Raw genomic sequence first — 12703 nt, forward strand, 5'->3', positions numbered from 1 at the left:
TTTTCCAGAGAACCTTAGGGATGTGAGCGAGGAACAAGGGGAGCTTATTCATCAGGACAATAAAACAATGGAAGAACGGTATCAAGGCCGGTGGGACTCACATATAATGGCTGACTATTGCTGGAGCTTGATGAGAGACAACCCAGAAGCTGTACATCACAGATCAGCCAAGAAAAGAAAGTTCAAATAACTGCCATTTGCCATTCATCTGTGTGCCATATATAATTGTGTTTTAATATTTTGTAGTTTAACTCTGTAAGTATATTTGATTTGCTGTACAAAGACTTTGTAATCTTTGTTATTCCTTGATTAAAAATATACAAAATGTAGTGCCGAAAATCATGTCTTTTTATCATAAAAAAAACACGTTTGATAGGAGTAATTTTCATCAAAAATTGAAAATATCTCGAAATCCTGATGTGATAGCCAAAAACGGAGTTCATATTCGTAAATCAGCAGCCAAAATTGACTTAAAATATGTTTTAAAACCTTTTGCCAGAAAAATTGCGTTGACCAGTGTTATTAGAAACATTTTTGGCTAGTAAAATACATCTACAAGTTAATTTAAAGAGAACTCACATTCGCGGCAAGAGGCCAGATTTTGCTCTTATTTTATTCCTGCTGATGCTATACACCATACTATTCCAGAGATATGGGCCTTTTTATTTAGTCCGTAAATCTAAAGCAGCATGTCGGATATAAAAAAAAAAAAATGAAATATCAAGGGAACAGCAGAAATAAAATAAGATCAAAACTTGGCTATTTAACATGGTGACAGGTCCTCTTTAAATATAAGTTAATAATAGTCATATTTTCTATCAAATTAGGCAGAATGGTGTTTTCTACTGCCTACGAATGTTCTGTAGCAGGCCAATGGATGAACTCAGGCAGGATACAAAACGCGCAAGACTATAGTGATGGATTTCTTAGAGTTATTACAGGCAGCGCTTCATGATCATATTGTTTTTAGTCATCATGAAGGCCAAGGCACAGCCTTGAGCTGCTGACATTAAATTCTTGGTTTTCTTTTTTTTTTTTTTTTTTTTTACATGTTATGTGGCCCTAATGTGCATGGGAAAAGGCAGCCCCATTTGTCTTGTGACCCCCCGGGATGGTGGGAGAGCAGTGGTTTGTTTAACCAAGTGTCAAATGGGCATTTTCACATTGGAGATACATTTCCATTCCTTGCTGATAACGTCTCTGCTGCCGATCAGAAAGCTGGCATTGCACAGTTTAGTTTTTTTTTTACTATATGCAGAATTAAGATCAATGATTAAAAATATATAAAAATACATTTTAATATGATTGTACAGAAACAAGATATGGTAAAAGTAGTGTAAAAATGCCTTCTCTCATTGTATCCAAACACAATATAGGATTGATTGATTCATTTTTCTTTTAAAAATTTTGTTTTTTTCTATTGAAATCCAGTGCAGACGCTCGGTGCTCCATGACGGGGCCAATCATTTATATACACCTTCCCACCTGCTTGCTTTCCATATTAAAGGATGGATGGATACCACTGTATTACATTCAATACAGACACGCTAAACAGAAATGTCAAGAGATTTTCATGAGTAGTAGGTGGCTCCTCATGAAAGAGTAGCCATTAGAGAGAAAGATCATTTTCTCTAAGCGAAACTGTCTGGGTTTCCTGCAGGCCATGCTTCCGGCAGCAGAAGTTGCCTCGCATTTACCATTTAAAGGGGTTTTTCAGTCTTCTGATAAAAGTCTGTGATCATTCTAAGTGACTACAGGCCACTGAATCCTGACATTGTGATCAGGATTCATTAGTGTTGCTGGCGAGCGCGGATGATCACTTGACCATAAGTATGTGATTTGCCTACATGTGGTCACAGTCAAACTAGACGTGCTTAACTTCTCTCAATTCATTTGTATGGAGAGAAGCCAGGAACATCTAGTTGGAATGTGGCTGGAAGGATGCAATGTGCAGCAGGGGGCGCCAGAGCACAGGTCATACAGTGCCAACCTCCGTAGTAAGCCAGTGAGAGTACAGGAATCTGGTAGGGTCAGACAGTTCCTGGCTCCTATGTTATTCTTTTTAATGGTGATTGTGGCTCTGAGTTGTGCTTACACTGTTATTTCATTTTAAACAATTTTCCATAAAGGTTAAATCTTATAATATCTAGAAGTACAGAGGCTGTTACGGTGATTACTTGACCTTTAACCTGAACAGAGGCATCATTCAAACTGTGAATCAATCAGTGGTAGCAGCTAAAACAGTGAGATTATCAAAACTGCAGCAAGTAACCCTGTAAGTGAGATCTCTGGAATCAGGGGTTATGCCCCTACATCATGCTGCTCTAGGATGGGGTAGCAACAGTCCCTTTAAAATATCTTGACAGACTTTGTATAGCAGGGGAAAAGATGAACATCTCCCAGGCAGAGCTTGTGTTGGGAGTAGCAATGTAACTGGACAGAAGTAAAATCCAGTAGAAAGGCTCATGGACAGGCTCGGATGGCCCACAGGGAAATCCGCTGGTAGACCCCTGTGTATGAGTGGGTCCCCCACCCGCCTATATGAGCCAAACTTGGCACAATACACTTGATGCACTATGCACAGACCAAGGCGGCATATCGGCATTCATTTAGCGACCTACGGAATAAAGGTAATATAAATATTTGAATATTTGCATGTAGCTGAGTACTGGGCCCCCAGAATTGATGTAACGGTGGGCCCTTGACACCTCACTCTATCACTGCTCACGGATATTACACGGTCAGCAGATTTCTCAGATTCCTCGGGAAATTCTGACAAATATAAAACCCATTACAACAGTCACACCTATTAAAAACCAATGACACCTATCAACACCAGGTCATTGACAAGAGTGAAATCGGCAAAATAATAAGCATGTTGCACATTTCAAAATCCGCATCATGCTCATATTTTTGCACAGATTGTTCTCACTGTGGGTAGGAAAGAAGTTTTAAAGGAAGGAGTTCTGCGCAGCTAATCCAGAAATACGTAGCATTATGTTCCTGGCTGTCTTCTAAAAAGAATTGGAAAGGAGAGAAAAAAAGTCCATATTAATAACGCACGTGCTATAAATGCCATGACACTGCCATGTTATCTAGCATTACACAAATCATTTTTATCTATAGCCCTTAAGCACATTATGGACGGTCTGCAGAATCAAAACAACCTAAAGCAATCTATTAAAATAGGGATTATCAGGACAAAAATGTAATTAGATGATAAAAAAAAACTAATTATACCAAGAAAATTGGAACTGCCGACATTCAAGGAAGGAAAAATTAACCCTTTAATAAAAACTATAGCAAACATTCATGCACCGAGCACCACACAAGAATAATCAGGCATAATAGGCAATATGATATCTCCCTATAGATATTATTACATACTAAATGGAGGGCGGGAGGGCAGTAATGTCACAATGGGGGCAGGCTTTGCAGAGTTGAGAATCCCCCCCCCCATGTGCTCACCCACCTATTCACTCTCTCTTTCCCCATGTGCTGACTTCTCCCGTCTGTGCTCTCTTCTTTGACTTGTCTACCCCATGTGCTATCCCCCCTTGTCTGCTATCTCTCTGCTTCCTGTGCTGTGTTCTCCTGTGTCTGACCGTGTAAAGAACATACCGCAGCTCCTGGGCAGGGGAGGAAGCAAATGACAATACTGACATTACAGCAGGGGATCACAGAGGATTCATTTTGTGAGGTAAAATACTGTTTAAAAACAGTCAGTGAAATATTTTACCTCACAAAATGAATCATCTGTGATCCCCTGCTTTAATGTCAGTATTGTCTTTTGCTTCCTCCCCTGCCCAGGAGATGTGGGTATGCTCCATAAGTACACGGTCAGACACAGACAATTTTTAAAATGAACTTTCGTTCATTGCGCGGAATTCGCGCAGGCTCAGTAAATCAGACTTCTGCCATCTTTGTCAGACAGATAGCGGCGGTCACATTAAAACTGCACATGCGCTCCTTCTGCGGCCAGGATTAGCTAAATGATTCACTGCACCTGCGTGGAATTCGTACAGGCGCAGTAAATCAAACCACCGCCATCTTTGTGCAGACATATAGCAGTGGTCACATTAAAACTGTGCACGCACTCCACGTGTACAAAGATTGCGGCAGTCAGTGAATCATTCAGCTGATCCCGGCATCTGTGTGTTTGCGACGATATTCCACTGGTGGTTCCGTGCAAGAGGCTGCGTACAGCGTGTACAGTGTGTGTGTGGTGTACGGTGTATACAGAGTGTGTGTGTGTGCGTGCATGCGTGTGTGTGTTGGTCGTTCGTACGGTGTATACAGTGTGTGTGTGGTGTGTACGCCATATACAGTGTGTGGTGCATGTGGCGTATACAGTGTGTGTGTGTGTGTGTGTGTGTGTGTGTGTGTGTGTATTGCGACGGTGTTCCGCTGGTGGTATCGTTCAAGAGGCTGGTACCACCAGCAGTTTCCATATTGAGACACCAATCACTTGGGTGTCCCAATATGGCGGTCGGTGAACTTCCGCCGCTTGGAATTCTGGAATCCGGACACATCTGGATGGAGCAGGATGTGAACACATTACAAGTTAAGTATATAATAGATTTTTCCCAACAGGCACTGACAGCTGCAAAAGTTTCACCTTCTGGGTTTTTGGTTTTTAGAAGTGAGTATTTAGCGCATATTGTTAGGAAGTTTGACTAAAAACATTACGATGTACCTTATGTATATCTAACGAAGCCTGTTCTAGACGTGGCATCCACGTCGATCAGTAGAAGAAAAATAAAATTTTGCACAAGCTAGACAAACAGAGATAAAAAGTAGATTGCAATCTTTTCGAAGAGCCCAGAGCGGTGTCCTGCAGGTCTTGATGTTAGATCATCAATGAAATGTAGCTATAAATTGCACAAAGTGATGGTAGCATCTTCTCCTTCACTACAGAGCAGTACATCTGTGAATTCATGATACCATTAATAAAATACAGCTCAATGTTTCACTGTAGGCACCATGCATTTTTCTAAATTATTTTATTAAACCGCATGCTACCATCACTCTCTGCTATTGGTAGACGTGTATGTTTGAAACATACAGTATCAATGATCTAAAACACACATCTGTTGCATTTATGAAGAGCAGGGTGAAAGTGATTTAGCGGCCAAGTAAGCTCCTGATCTCAACTCAGCCTAATCTCCTATGGAGAATTCTGAAGAGTCAAGTTGTCAGCACTCTTCATTCAGCACCCAGGCTCTAAAAGTGGTTTTTCTTGAAGAATAAAAAAAGATAGATGTTGTAACATTTTACAGACATGATCATTCTATGCCTAGAAGACTTGGTGCTGTTCTTAATTATTGGGGTTGTACAAGATACTAGATGTAGGAGTTTTTGATGTGGGGTGTGTTCTGTTCATTTTTGCATCAACTAATTTGATTAAAACTGAAGATTTTGTAATGAAAGTTATATTATTAACATTACTTTTATATTATGGGTTAAAAAAAAAAAGTGAAATGTTCTCTCAAACTTAGTCTAGCCAAAATTGCCAAATTTGCTCTTTTATTCAGTTTCAAGGGGGTGTACTCATTTATACCAAACACTGTATCCTTTGGATAGCTGATAGCTCGTTTTCACTGGACAACCTATTTAATGGTGAAAACAAATTAATAGTTTCTTGTGAAGGCTTCTGGTTTCAGACATATCATACTTTGTGTAGTATGAATGACACTACTGATATAAGATCCTCTTTGGTTCCACATAGCAATAGGGTTTCACATTATCATAATTCTGAAGTTGGAGAGGAGGCCCCGTCCCCTGGTCACCAGTCACACACAGCAGAGAAATACTACAATAGCATAGGGGATCCATTACACACCATGGCATACATTCAACACCCTGTCTCATTCATCAGCATGTTATCAAATTGTGTGATAAACGTCTCATGAAGGCATATGGTGACGGAAGGTGTCATCCCTTACAGATGAGTTTTGTTATCCAGGTATCTACACAGACAGTGAGTTACATGAACAAACGCCCTGATAAAGCCTGAACACAAAGTACAGTACTGTTCCTTGATGAAGTATTCCGCTGCAGTGAAATGAACACAAAAAGTCACTTATTAGCAATTTACATGTTTCCCAACCTCACTTCAAAAAAAAAAAAAAAAAATCTCGTTAAAGAAGAGAAATCTTTCTTGATTCTAGAATGGGGGTCTTTGATATTAAAATGACTTTAATCTGCAATAGAGAAGTAATTGTTACAAAGTACTCTCACAAGGACTAATTATACAGGATCTGCTACAAAAAATGTCTATGTGAAGTGAGTTATCCAGAGCAGAGAAGAGTGAACATAAATCCAGATAAGTCATTGATCAATGTGATGGAAACCACGCTATAAGAGAGGCACGGGGACAGACTGGAATTAAAATACAGCCCTGGCAATTGAAAGCACACAGGCCTATGCTGTACCCGCTGCCATGCCCAGATTGATGTTTCTATTAACTTATAGTATCCTGTCGGCAGGAAATCAAGAGTACCTACATTTCCAATAATAACTCTATATAAGATTTAATAATAATAATAATAATAATAATAATAATGTAATAAAACAAATAAATATCACCAAATATATACAGTGGTGAACGCTTTACAGGATCTCACCAGTTACGTTCTTGCTGATTATTGTCATTCGTTTTTCCCTTTTTCTTTATTCAACCCAGACCGAAATGATGACTTCTTCCATCCATAACTAGTCCATGAAAAATGTCACACAGAAACATCCTTAATGTACTGCTTTTCCAGCCCTCTCCACACATTCCCTCCAACTTTACACAAACCATATAGTGTTAATAACAGTGCCATAGACAATAATAATGCCCCCTGTGCTCCCTGTAGAGTAGAATTACCCTCGTTTTGTGCCCCACACAATAGCAGCGCCCCCTATGTGCCCCTACATAGTAATAATGTCCCCTCTGTACTTCATCATAGTAATAATTCTCGCCTGTGCCTCCTTAGGCTATGCGCACACGTGCGGAATTGTCACGCAAATTTCTGCGGCAATTCCGCAACTCCCTGCCGCGAAAAAATACGCATGCGGAATTCCAACAAAAAACTAGCGTTTTGCAAGTGTAATTAGCTTGCAGAATGCTAGCGTTTTCCAAACGATCTGTAGCATCGCTTGGAAAACTGATTTGACTAGTTGGTCACACTTGTCAAACAAAGTGTTTGACGAGTGTGACCAACTTTTTACTATTGAGGCTGCCTATGAGGCATCAGTAGTAAAAAGATCTAATGTGAAAAATAATAAAAAAAAATGAAAAATCGTGATATTTCTCACCTTCCGGCGACCCCAGCAGCCTTCTCGATCCTCGCGATGCTCCCGGCAACTCCCGTTCCCAGGGATGCCTTCGACAATGACCCCAGATGACGTAGCATCTCGTGAGACCGCTACGTCATCACAGGTCATTGTCACAAGGCATCACTGGGAATGGGAGCTGCCGGAGGCATCGGTAAGGACCGGGAAGGCTGCGGAGGCCGCCAGAAGGTGAGAATATCACGATTTTTTATTTTAATTATTTTTTTTTTTTAACAGGGATATGGTACCCAGGGCCTCCGCACATGATCCGCTTACTTTGCATATGGTGGCCATAGCCACATGCGGAAAGAGAGCGTTTCAATGCATTCCTATGTGTGCGGTATCCCCGCGACTCCGCACAAAGAATGAGCATGCTGCGTATTTTTCCACAATGCGATTCCGCCACGGAAAAATATGCAGCATTAGCACAGCATGTGCTATTAAATTCAAATGGCTGCGTTTTGTATGCGTTTTCGCAGCGGAAAAAACGCTTACAATCTGCAACGTGTGCACATAGCCTTACAGTTATACAGCACCCAATAGTAATAATCTCCCCTGGATCTGCTTATAATAATTGCCCTTGACTTTTTATAATTACCCCAAACCTACTTATAAAACAAACACACCTATGCATTCTTATAATAAATAATAATAATATTATGTCTCCTGTGGTCTCCCTAAAAAGACTAATAGTCCTTTAGAGGGAAAATAAATCCCAATTTTTTCTCTTTATAATAATGCCTCCCCTCTATTGTGCCTCCTTATAATAATGCTCCTGAGCAGAAGCGCAATCGAAATCATAATACCCCTTTGCAAAAGATCTATCACTTAACATGGCCTCAGCCACAGAAGGGCACACTTCCCAACTTAGACACAGAGAGGGATACCGTATATACCGTATTGTGGCACTTACAGTTATTTTGCCCCTAATGAACTCCCTTAAAGTTCTCACTCACTATAATACCTCTTTGCATGATCTCAATAGAGTATGATACCACAAAAAAATGACCCAACACAAAATGATGTTACCACATTCCTCCACCTACATAGCATGATGGCTCCACACACTAAGATGGTCAACCCAGCCTCCTATACAGTAAGATGGTCACTACAGCCCCCTCACACAATACAGTAGGTAAGGAAAGGTGTGAACGTTGGTGGACAGCCATTTTCAGGTGTCTCCAGAGATGCTCAATTGGGTTTAGGACAGGGCTCTGTCTGGGCCAGTCAAGAATGGTCACAGAGTTGTTTTGAAGCCACTCCTTTATAATTTTAGCTGTGTGCTTAGGGTCATTCTCTTGTTGGAAGGTGAACTTCGGCCAAGTCTGAGGTCCAGAGTACTACGGAAAATGTTTTCATCCAGGATACTCTGTACTTGGCCGCATTCATGTTTTCTTCAATTGCAACCAGTCGTCCAGTCCCTGCAGCTGAAAAACACCCCCATAGCATGATGCTGCCACCACCATGTTTCACTGCTGGGATTGTATTGGGCAGGTGATGAGCAGTGCCTGGTTTTCTCCACACATACCACTTAGAATTATCACCAAAAAGTTGTATCTTATTTCTCATAGTCTGGGAGTCCATCATGTGTTTTTTTAGCAAACTCTATGCAGGCTTTCATATATCTTGCACTGAAGAGAGGCTTCAGTCAGGACAGTCTGCCATAAAGGCCATACTGTTGTAGGGATGAAGTGATACTTTGTGGAACTTTCTCCCATCTCCCTACTGCATCTGTGGAGCTCAGCCACAGTGATCTTGGGGTTCTTCTTTACCTCTCTCACCAAGGCTCTTCTCCCACGATTGCTCAGTGTGGCTGGACGGCCAGGACTAGGAAGACTTCTGGTGGTCCCAAACCTCTTCCATTTACGGATTATGGAGGCCACTGTGCTCATAAGAACCTTGAGTACTGCAGAAATTCTTTTGTAACCTTGTCCAGATCTCTGCCTTATCACATTTCTGTCTCTGAGCTCCTTGGCCAGTTCCATTGACCTCATGATTCTCATTTGGCCTGACATGCACTGTGAGCTGTGAAGTATTATTGTCATGCCCGCCATGTTCGTTATGCCTGTCATGCCCGCCATGTCCGTTATGCCTGTCATGCCCGCCATGTCTGTTATGCCGCATGATCCATGGAGCAGTGTGCACGTGCACTGAATTCTCATGCCCATTATGTCTCATGCTGCAAGATCCCTGGAAGCAGTGTGCACACGTACCTCGTGACTGTTGTGCTGCAAGATGCCTGGAGCAGTGTGCACGCGCGCCTTACCTCATGGCTGCACGCCGTTGCTAGGTAACCATCTGGCTCCGCTCTAATTCTGCAATCCTCTCTGTATTCCTGGAGCCCCTGATCATGTGACCTTTCCTATGTTCCAGCACTGTCTGTCCCAGCTAAACTCTCAGTGTTTGTGGAGCCCCTGATCATGTGACCTTCTCTATGGTCCAGCCCAGTCTGATCTAGCAACGCTCTCTATCACCCTGGAGGTTCTGAACCGGAAGTCCTTCCCTGGTTCTGACCCAGAAGTGCAGGTGCTATGGTGCTATATCAGACCGCCCCTTACTATGGTCGGGGCCTGAGTATCGTGTTGCTTCCCTGCATGGCTGCTTGGTCTGCTCGGTCGCTCCCTGTATTCTGTGCCCCTGCACTCTTCCCTGTAGTGCGTCTCTGCACACGCTCTGTGCTTGTACTCTGCCTCTTGTCTCGTGCCTTGTCTTTTGTTCGTCCATTGTGCCATGTTTTGTCCTTGTCATGCTTGGACTTGCAGTCCTTCCTGTGTTCTCTGCCTTGCCATGTCTTGCCTTTGCTATGCTTTGCCTTGTGGTCCTTCCTGTGTTCTCTGTCTTTGCTTGTTCTTCCTTGCTCTTACCTATGGTGCTCTGTAGTGCCTCCTGGCACACGCACCATTCCTCCTCTGTTATCTATGGTGCTCTGTTGTGCCCCCTGGCACACGCACCATTCCTCCTCTTTTACCTTTGGTGCTCTCTAGCACATTTCATGGCTAGTCTCAAGGTTATCCCTTGACCCGCCTCTGGGCTTCGGCCTACGCTCCGCTCCAAGCCCTGTTCTCGCTCTGATCTGACTCTGTGTTTCTGCCTACGTTCTGCTACTTGCCCTGTACCTTGTCTTGCCTTGTTTCTTCGTGTGCCCTTTGCATGCACCTGGCCTTCCTAGCCTCCTGTCTGTGCCTCAGCCGTGCCCGCCCGCTTGTGCCTCAGCCGTGCTCGTCGGTCAGTGACAGCTGTGTCGCCTGTTATGCCTCAGCTGGGTTCGCTGGAGTCTTGCCCGTCTGCCGACCAGCTAGCCAGTGCCCCAGCCGAGCTCTCTGTGCTTCTTTGCACCCACGCTGGCTCTGCACTGTTTTTGCGTGCTCCTCTATTAGCACGTGCAGGCCCTCGCCTGCCTCTTGGCATACCTCCCCGTGCTTCTGTAAAAGTACACGCAGGTCTTGCCATGTACCCTGTCGTGCCCTCATGCACGCACAGACCCTAGCCTGTACCCTGGCGTGCCTCTCTGCACGCGCAGGACTCTGCCTTAAACCCTGACCCTGGCGTGCCCCTCTGCACGCACAGGAATCTGCCTTGAACCTTGACCCTAGCGTGCTCCTCTGCACGCGCAGGACTCGGCCTTGAACCCTGTCCCTGGCGTGTCCCTCGGCATGCGCAGGACCTTGCCTGGTACCCTGACCCTGGCGTGTCCCTCGGCACACACAGGACTTTGCCTTGGACTTTGAACCCTGGCGTGTCTCTACACACGCACCCTGTCTTGTATGTTGAACTTTGAACCCTGGCGTGTCCCCTACACACGCACCGCACTTTGCACGTTGAACCTCGTCGTGTTCCCTAACACGCACCATGCCTGGAGATCTGTCGTGCCTCCTTGCCTGTACCCTGGTTTGCCTGCTGGATTCCCGGAACCTGCCATCACTGCCAGAGATCGTAAGCATGAAGACTACAGCCTGATGCCCTGATCCTTGCCAGCTGTCCGGAGTCCGATGCCATCGTGTCCTTGCGGTAACCGGGCTTCCCTTCTAGCACGTACCATGCCACGCACGCACCTTGCTGTGTTTGCCTGTTATCACATTTTGCACTTAATGTTATCCTGAATTTGCCTTAATGAAGATACCTTGAATTCACGTATTGTCTTGTTTCCTGCACGTCCTTTGTCGTCAGACACTCGTACCTAGTATCTACCCGAGCCGGCCATCTGGTTCCAGCAGTCGTGGTGGCTCACCCCCTTGGTCTTGACCCTGACACTCCCTGTATATGGGGTGGTTCCTCAAAAGGTCAGCTCGCTCTAGGTGGGTGGGTGCCACGACCCAGAGGGTCCACTCTAAAGAAAAGTCGACGCAGCGTAAGCTGACCTCGTCACAATTATACAGACAGGTGTGTGCCTTTACAAATCAAGTCCTATCAGTTTAATTAAACACAGCTAGACTCCAATGAAGATGTAGAACTATCTCAAGGAGGATCACAAGGTAATGGACAGCATGTGACTTAAGTATGAGTGTCTGAGCAAAGGGTCTGAATACTTATGACCATGTGACATTTCAATTTTTTTAATTAATTTGCAAACATTTCTGTTTTTCTTCACTCAAGATGGAGTACAGATAGTACATTAATGAGAAAAAAAAGAACTTTTTTCAATTTACCAAATGGCTGCAATAAAACAAAGAGTAAAAATTTAAAGGGATCTGAATACTTTCCATACCCACTGTATAATATCCACCACAACCTCACCTCACAGCATATTGTCCACCAGACTCCTCACACATGATGGTCTCCACAGCCTGCCACACAATATGATGGTTAGCCCCCAGCCCTCCACACAGAATGATAGTCACCACACACAATACGATGGCCCTACAATAGCCCTCTATATGATGGTCCCCCATAGTATAATAGTCCCCCCACATAGTATGATGGTCCCATACAGATCTAATACAGTGTGATGGTTCCCCACACTCCCCATATAGTATGATGGTCCCCCAAAATCCCCTATATAGTATGATGGTCCCACCACAATACAGTAAGATGGTGCCCCAATACAGTACGATGGTCTGGGAGAGACCATGCCACAATATATTATGATGGTCTCCCACAGTCCTAATACAGTATGATGAGCACCATAGCCCCCTATATTGTATGACAGTCCCCCCAAAGGCCCCTATATAGTATGATGGTCTCACACAAGCACCAATACAGTACCAAGGTTTCCCATAATCCACCACAAAATATGATTGTCCCCCCACAGACTCTTATATAGTATGATGGGCCCCCACCAGGCCCTTTTATAGTATGATGGCTTCACACAGTTTTCCAAATATTATGATTGCCCCCTATATAGTATGATGGTTCGCAAGCAGGCCCTTATCTAGTATCATGGTCC

At 43.8% G+C, this 12703-nt stretch overlaps 1 protein-coding gene across 4 annotated transcripts in view; it reads right to left on the reverse strand.

The window, feature by feature from the left end:
* EPB41L4A (erythrocyte membrane protein band 4.1 like 4A) overlaps window positions 1-12703 on the reverse strand; it is a 591957-nt gene that overhangs the window by 243859 nt on the left and 335395 nt on the right. The gene's annotated exons all lie outside the window — the stretch shown is intronic.

The sequence above is a fragment of the Dendrobates tinctorius genome, unplaced genomic scaffold, assembly GCF_039654945.1.
Source record: "Dendrobates tinctorius isolate UK_male_01 unplaced genomic scaffold, ASM3965494v1 ptg000003l, whole genome shotgun sequence".
NCBI lineage: Eukaryota > Metazoa > Chordata > Amphibia > Anura > Dendrobatidae > Dendrobates > Dendrobates tinctorius.